At 33.8% G+C, this 7,955-nt stretch overlaps 1 long non-coding RNA gene across 1 annotated transcript; it reads left to right on the top strand.

Annotated features, from left to right (window-relative positions):
- The first annotated feature begins 2,347 nt into the window (after positions 1-2,347).
- On the top strand, positions 2,348-4,229 carry LOC129321781 (uncharacterized). Its single transcript, XR_008596099.1, has 3 exons — positions 2,348-2,793; positions 3,033-3,123; positions 3,946-4,229. It is a non-coding gene; the product is annotated as an uncharacterized LOC129321781 (long non-coding RNA).
- The last annotated feature ends 3,726 nt before the right edge of the window (positions 4,230-7,955 follow it).

Raw genomic sequence — 7,955 nt, 5'->3', positions numbered from 1 at the left:
CGTAAGCCAAGTGGCCAAACGCTTGCAAATGTGTATAGTTAGGTTTCTTCAACTTAAGGATCTCAAATGGTGTACGATGTAAGATAGCACGAGAAGGTAGGCGATTAATGAGATATGCAGCAGCGAGAACACACTCTCCCTAAACTTGAGTGGTAAGTTGACATATATCGGTGTCTTCATTCCACCACCCCCTTTTTTTTAGGTGTATACAAGCAGGTCGTTTCGAACAAAATTCCTTTCTTCATAAAGCAATCCATCACTTGTCTAGATTAGAACTCCATGCCATTATCTGTGCATATTCTATGGACTTAGGAGTTGAATTATGTTTCCACCATGTTAAGGAACATAGGTAAATGTCTTGCAACATCTGATTTATGCTTCATCAAATAGACCTATATGCTTGTGCTATTATCATCAATGGTAGTTAAAAAATATTGTGCTCCTGAAAGAGATGAAGTGTTGTAACCACCCCAAACATCACAATGAATCACCTCAAAACAAGAAGTAGATTTTATTAAACTTTTAAGAAAAGGCAATCTGGTTTGGTTGGCCTTAAGACATGAAATACACTAAGCCAGACTCTCATTCTAATCAATATTCAAGGAAAAGCCTAAACTTTTAATCTTCTTTGCTGGTGGATGTCCAACCCTCCAGTGCCACAAGGTTGAGTATGTGGATCTTTTGACATTCATCACCACACTCTTCACCCCAAAAACTCCATCACATATAGTCCACCATATCACTTAGCTACTCTAATTAGGTTGCTCGAGTGTAAGTCTTGTATGATTCCCATGGCAGTAACAAAGGTTACTAGGCATATATAAGGTCGTCTACTAATAGACTAACAGATATCAAGTTGCACTAAATTCAAGAATATATATATATATATATATAATATTCATTTCAACTATAAATTATTATGTAAAGTGATCTTCTCTGTGCTCTTGACTGAGATACTTTGACCATTTGGAATGTCCATAGAAAGTTGATGTACAGTTTCTTTTTTGTCTTGTAACAAGTCTCTGTTGCACGCTATGTTTTCTATTACTCCTGAATTAAGTATCCAAAGAGTGTTCGATTGCATATTACCTGCAATATTGGCGAATGGTGGTGTTGTATACTTTTCTCTCTGTGTTGTATACTTTTCTCCCTCAACATTCAAATAGCTGAGAAGACGATGATACTGCTCAGGCATGAGATCGTGTACGGGACTTTCACTAACTATGACTTGTGTAGCTCTTGGATTATTCTTACCACCGTGATTCCTTTCTTTACGTTCACAACCTCCTTTTGGCCAGTCTACTAGATATCTTATGATCTCATAGCATTGGTCTTCAGTATGACCAAGCTTTTAGTAGTGCCCACACTTTAGTCTCTCCCTTCTTGATCCACGATGTTCCGTGTCTCTTTCACCACGTCCCGCCTGACTCAAGAATGCAACTGCTTCAGGTATGAGTTCTATCATAGCGGAACTCTATTGTTGTTGCTCATCCTCCAATACCAAGTTGTATGGCCGTTCGAGTTCGGGTAAGGGCTTAATGCTGAGGATTTGAGTCTTGATAGTGTTGAAGTTCTCATCAAGACCTATAAGAAAGTCATAAAGCTGCTGTCGCTCGTTCAATTCCATGAGTTGTTTTTCAATCCCACGTGTGCATTTCCCACACATATATTTCAGCCATGGTGTGATCGTTGTAGCCTCATCCTATAAACTTTTAAGTTTCACGTAAAAAGCAGGCATTGAGAGCTTTTCTTGTCTTGATAAAACTACTGTTTGTTGTAATTCATATGCTCTGGGTGCACTGCCTTTTACAAACCTTTCTTCAAGGTCAGACTAAACTTCGTATGTGATCTTTTCATATCTAACGCTTATTCACACATCCTTATCCACAGTGCTCTTCAGCAATCGCTTTACTATAGCGTTACACCTTATCCAAGAACCAAGATGAGAAGAATCAGCAGCAAGTATCGGTGTACTTCCATTAACAAAGCTAACCTTGTTCTTTACAAGCAACACGTTATTATGTCACTCATCCACTCCGTATAGTTCCTTTCATTCAACAAATCACTCACATAAACCTAACCTGGATTATCTGAGGGATGGACGTAGTAGGGTAATGAAGTATCAACTATGGTTTTCTGCTGTCCAGAAGCATCTTTTTTAAGTCTGACATGTTGTTCTGCAACGTGATTGATCTTTGTACAAAATTGTTGATAAGCATCTCTGCTCTAGTACCATAAAGAAAATAGAGGTTTTTCTTATATTCACAAGCTATAACAGTACATACTGATTTATATACAAGAAGACGTAAAAGCGAATAACCTTAGTATCTCCTAGTATCACGTATGATATCATAATCTTCTATAATCTGTGATTTCCTATCTGTTAGTATGTTAACTATATAACCATCATATCTATACACGATTGCATCAGTCCAATGAACTTAAGTTGAAAGGCCCAAGTCCATATAAACTTCTATACACGAGTTGAGATCTGGGCAAGACGCATGAAGAACAACCTGAGTTAAGACCCACGACGAAGACTAGCATGATGCATAGCAAAGACGTGGCTGGGTGGCTAACAGATGTAAATCATAATAGTGGTTGGGTAGCATTGGATAAATGGCAGAGTCGTACAGTTGAGATCTAGTTCCTATAGATCTGGCATAGTCGCAACTGGATCTTTAGACGGACAAAACATGAAGTAACAGCAGACCATCGGCTGCGTCGTCGACGGTGTATGAACTTGAGCAGTATGATGAGCAAGAAGGTGGGCTTTTAATCATTCCAAAAAAGGTGTGTTCTTATGGCTTTCCTCTTAATCATTTTGTTATGTTCTTTTGAGCAAAATAAAGGTAGGCATTTAAAAATGTCTACACAATAAAAAAGAGTGTGTGTTCTAAGATTCCTGTGTAAGCATTCTCATCATGTTGGCAAGTTGAGATCCTCTCTAGAGAGCCCTGTTTGTAATATGAGATTGTACTTTTGAGTGAATTTAAATTGAATTTTTTTTCTTGTCTACTTGCTTACTGTAGGAACTGGACGAGATGAAGAAGAGATTGAAGGAAATGGAAGAGGAACCCACGGCTTTTTGTGAAATGCAGGCGAGGGCCGAGAAGGAGACAGGTGCAGTTCAAGGCCTTTCTTACTCTTTTCTTGTCTCTCTCTAATCATACTTTTTTTCTTTCCTTTATTAAGGTATTTAAAAGCATAAACTTATACGCTGACATGACATGCCATGACCTTTTTATTAAAAAAAGGGGGGTGCATTAACTTGATTCTCCAGACCTCCCTCATGAAGATTCTAGTATCCTTTTTTTTTAGGATTTTTAGTTAAGGTAGATGTAACAATTTTGACTGGGACAAGATAAGTTGGTTTGAATGTGGAATTATACAAAATTATTATCTCATAAGGTAATTTTAGGATTTACTAATGAATTATAAATTGAGACGTTTCGTCCTAGGTAGATATTATCCCATCATACTTTCATATTGTTGATTTGTTGTTAAGACATCTTTTTCAGGTTGCCTGTAAGTAGACTTATTATGGAATAAAATAGCACCATAGTATTATTTTTAGATTGTGTTGATTGGGGGGATGAGGGGAGGGGAGAGGAGGAAAAATAATTATATATGAATAATTTTTATCTTTATTTTATTAGTATTGAGATATTGGAGAAGTGTATTTATATTTTTTGAACTTATCATGAAGAATATATCAATCAAGATATGAAAAATTTTACCCCTCTCCTCCCAATACGCCAATCTAGAAAGGAGGGGAGGGGATTTAAAATTTTCCTCTCCTCTACTCTAATTTTTCAAATCAAATAAGGGAATGAGGGCAAAATCTTTTCTCTCCCCTCTTTTCCAACAAAACAGTTCCTTAATTACTTGACAACATAAGAAAACTCATGGGTCTTTAGCTTGAAAACTTCATTATTTTTGCAGTTTGCAAACATCTTGGACATCATCCAGTGGTTAATATGTCCAAGGAAGGTAACAATCTTGCTTAGCTGCTGTCACCCAGATCCAAAAAGACAAATTCCTACTGTTCTTATTCTTATCTATGCATATTTGGTAGAGCAGTTAATGCAGGATTTAACTCCAGGGGTACATTGTTGGCCAAAGAAAAAAGAAAAACAAACAAGCAAACTACAGGGGTCGAATTACTTTTTTGGAAGGAGAGCTAGTTTATTTTTAGATTTTTATGTGAATATTGAAGCTAGTTTATCTTTCTATGTTTTGTGCAACAAGGATTATTTAACATTGATTGACTTAATTTTTATGTCCAAGAAAAGCCAATTGTATTTGCTTTATCACAATTTGCATTTGGATTGCATAGTTACTTTTATGTTGTTGCTTAAATAAATGCATTTGTTTGGATTAAAAGTAATTTGAGCTTTTTTTTGGATTAAAATAAGGGGCATTTTTACCTCCAATCCAAAAAAAAAATGCACACACACACACACACATATATTGTCACATCGGAAAATGCAATCTGGACAGCGTACGAGAGTAGAGATTTTGGCCTTTAGAGCAAAAACTGACGGAATGGGAGTCACCATTAAAATTTTGAGAAAAATATTGAAAAGCCGTTTAAGGGAGAAAAGGATAGTCTGTAAAATTAAAAAATAAATTCGGGAGTCAATTAAATGTAAGGAAGGTGTTAAGCACCCCATAACACCCGTTCGTAAGAACAATTACCTGAAATTTGTTGTGCTAAAATAATATAGTTTTAAAGTCATTTTAATTGTCCCTTTCTTATTCATGTGTTTGATATAAAAATGATAATAATTAAGTAAAAAATATTTATTTATTTATTTATTTATTTACAACAGAGGACTTGACTCAGAATTAGATTCTGAGACCTACGTACCATGCAATAGGGATCAAAGTCCACATAATTCAGGATTAAAACTTGTTGATAAAAATATTTTTTAAAGAAAAATTAATTAAAAATAATTCACCATTTTACAAATAAAATAATTTTCTAAAATTTTAATATGTGTGTTTTAAATAGCAAAAAATAATTTAATTTCAATTATTTTTTTAATTTTTAAATTTTTGGAATAAAGAAAAGAAAAGAGTTTAATTTTTTTTTATTTCATGATTGGAGATTTAACCGCTATATTTGTAAAATCTTATTAGCTCATACGATAATGTAATTATTCTTAATATCTACAGAGATTTTAAAATCTCACACAATAAAAGAGCTTAACAACTTAATTTATTTATTTATATGCTTATATATTAATAATAATTTCTTTAGGTGTGTGTATATATATATATTTTTAAAGAATCTCAATCGTCATACCTATAAAATCTTATTAATTTATACGGTAATATGATTATTTTAAGTATCTGCAAAAATTTAAAAGTCCTCACACAATAAAGGAATAATATATATATATATATATATATATTAAATATACTTTAATGCATAATTATACAATTTACATTTTTAAATATAAAAATCGTAATCGCTATACCTGTAAATTTTTATTGACTTGCATAGTAAGATAATTATTCTAGAGGTCTATGAAAATTCAAAAATCTCACATGACCTAAAGATTTAATGGTTATTATGCAAATACATTAATTTAATTAATTAATTTTATTAAAAAATGTCTATTATATTATTTATAAAAATTATTTATTTATTTATTCACTATATACAAATTGATAATCACATCATCTGTGAGGATTTATTATCCCACATGATAATACACTTAATTTAATCTTCTATAAAAATTCTTGAAATCTCACATCAAATTTAAATATTTTATTAATTTAAATTATAAAAAGAGGGTTAATTTTAATGATGAGCCTTTGAAATTCATATTAATGTATAAGTTTGATCTTCACACTTCCAAAATCTTATTGATTTACATGGTAGATCATCATTTTAAATGTCTATGAAAATTCTTAAAATCTCACACGATAAATAAGTAATAAACAAATATATACTCTCTTATTTTTATTGGATTTCAATTACAAAATTCAAATTCATCAAAAAAATGGAACTCCCTTCCAATGGTGGTATAATGAGCATGCAAATAAATAAAGAAGGTAGAGAATCACATTGAAATGTTACAAATAGATAAAGGGCTTCTATTAATATAAAGATTAAAGCCAAACTATCACATACTTACATGCCCTTTCATGCTAAAAGCATATTTAAAGTCCAATTCAAACACCCAACCTAACAATCACAACAATTTTTCTTTTCTGTTTAAGACAAAACCATGGCAAGAACATATCAAAAAATTGACAAATTATGGCCAAAAACATAAAATGTTATTATGAGTCCCTCTTTTTAAACAAATATCACATCAATTTCTTCACTGTCCTTGGCCAAAACATGATAAGAATATGCCAACAATCAATTTGAATTAATTAGTACAATAGGCAATATCTTTATTTGAAATCTCTTTTCTTTTAAGAACAAACACAGCAATTTCTTCACTATTTTAGAGCCAAAAAATTGTGAGAGTACAATGCCTAAACCAGATCATTAAAAAAAATCTATTTGTTTGTTAATTGGCTTTAATCATAAATATTAAGCAGTGCATGAATCTGAACAAAGTAATAAATTTGCTTGCACATAGTCCTCCATTCTTTAAACTCCGCCTATGTTTATAGCCGGTCCCAAGCCCGGGTAAAGGAGGAGGGTTGTGTTAGGCCATCAACAGCCAATGTAAAAATTTGTTGAATCTATCATGAACATGGACAATAGACGTTATAATGTTAATGCTAGGTCGTTGCCCGTAAGTAACGCGCTGCATGGCTCGAGTACAGTGATAAGTGAGTTAGAGCCGCTGCATCGGCGCCCAGATGTAGTGTTAAATGAGCAAGGGCTACCGCGTCATTCTGGACGCACGCGGCTAAAGAAGTTAGTCCATAAGAGCAAAATTAGATTTGGTACTTGGAATGTTGGGACATTAAATTGTAAATCTGTAGAGGTTGTAGGGGTTATGATTCAAAGGAAAATCAATATCCTTTGCTTGCAAGAAACAAAATGGCGTGGAGAAGGAGCTAAGGATATTCAAGGTTTCAAACTTTGGTATACAGGAAAAGTAAGTGCACGCAATGGAGTAGGCATCATTATAGATAATGAGTGGAAGAAGAACGTTGTAGAAGTTAGCAGAATTGGAGACAGAATTATTTCTTTAAAAATGATAATTGGACGTGAGACTGTTAATATTGTTAGCGCTTATGCGCCGCAAGTCGGGACAGAAGCCAGTCTTAAGGAATTATTTTGGGAGGATCTGGAGGGGTTGATTCGACACATACCACAGAGTGAAAAGATTTTTATTGGAGGAGACTTTAATGGGCATGTCGGGAGGGAAGCTGGTCAGTATGCGAGGGTGCATGGTGGTTTTGGTTTTGGAGAGCAAAACAATGAAGGGCAAACTCTTCTTGATTTCTCATTGGCGTATGATTTTAAGATTGCCAACACTTGTTTCAAGAAGAGAGATGAGCATCTCATCACTTACAAAAGTGGAGCCTCAAGGTCGCAGATTGATTTTCTTTTGGTTAGGAACACAGATAGAAAACTTTGTAAAAATTGTAAGGTGATCCCTGGAGATGCTGTAACGACACAACATAGGGTCCTAGTCCTTGATGTGTGTATTATGAGTAAAATCCAAAAACGTCGACAAGTAGTAACACCAAAGATTAGGTGGTGGCAATTAAAAGGTGAGAAGCAAGATATTTTCAAGCGAAATCTTTTGGATAAAGGAATTTGGGATTCTCAGGGAAGTGCTAACATCATATGGGAGGATATGGCTAAAAAGATACGGGAGGTTGCAAAAGTAGTTTTGGGAGAATCGAAAGGTTCTGGTCCGAGAGATAAGGAGTCTTGGTGGTGGAATAATAGTGTACAGGACAAAATCAAGTATAAGAAGAACTGTTTTAAAGCCATACATTTGTGTAACAATGAAGAAAATTGGAAGAGG

This window comes from Prosopis cineraria, unplaced genomic scaffold (assembly GCF_029017545.1).
Source record: "Prosopis cineraria cultivar Desert tree isolate PC_DT_omini unplaced genomic scaffold, ASM2901754v1 PC10, whole genome shotgun sequence".
Taxonomy (NCBI): Eukaryota; Viridiplantae; Streptophyta; class Magnoliopsida; order Fabales; family Fabaceae; genus Prosopis; species Prosopis cineraria.
Note: the sequence above shows the minus strand (reverse complement) of the source record. Positions and strands in the feature narration are given on the sequence as shown.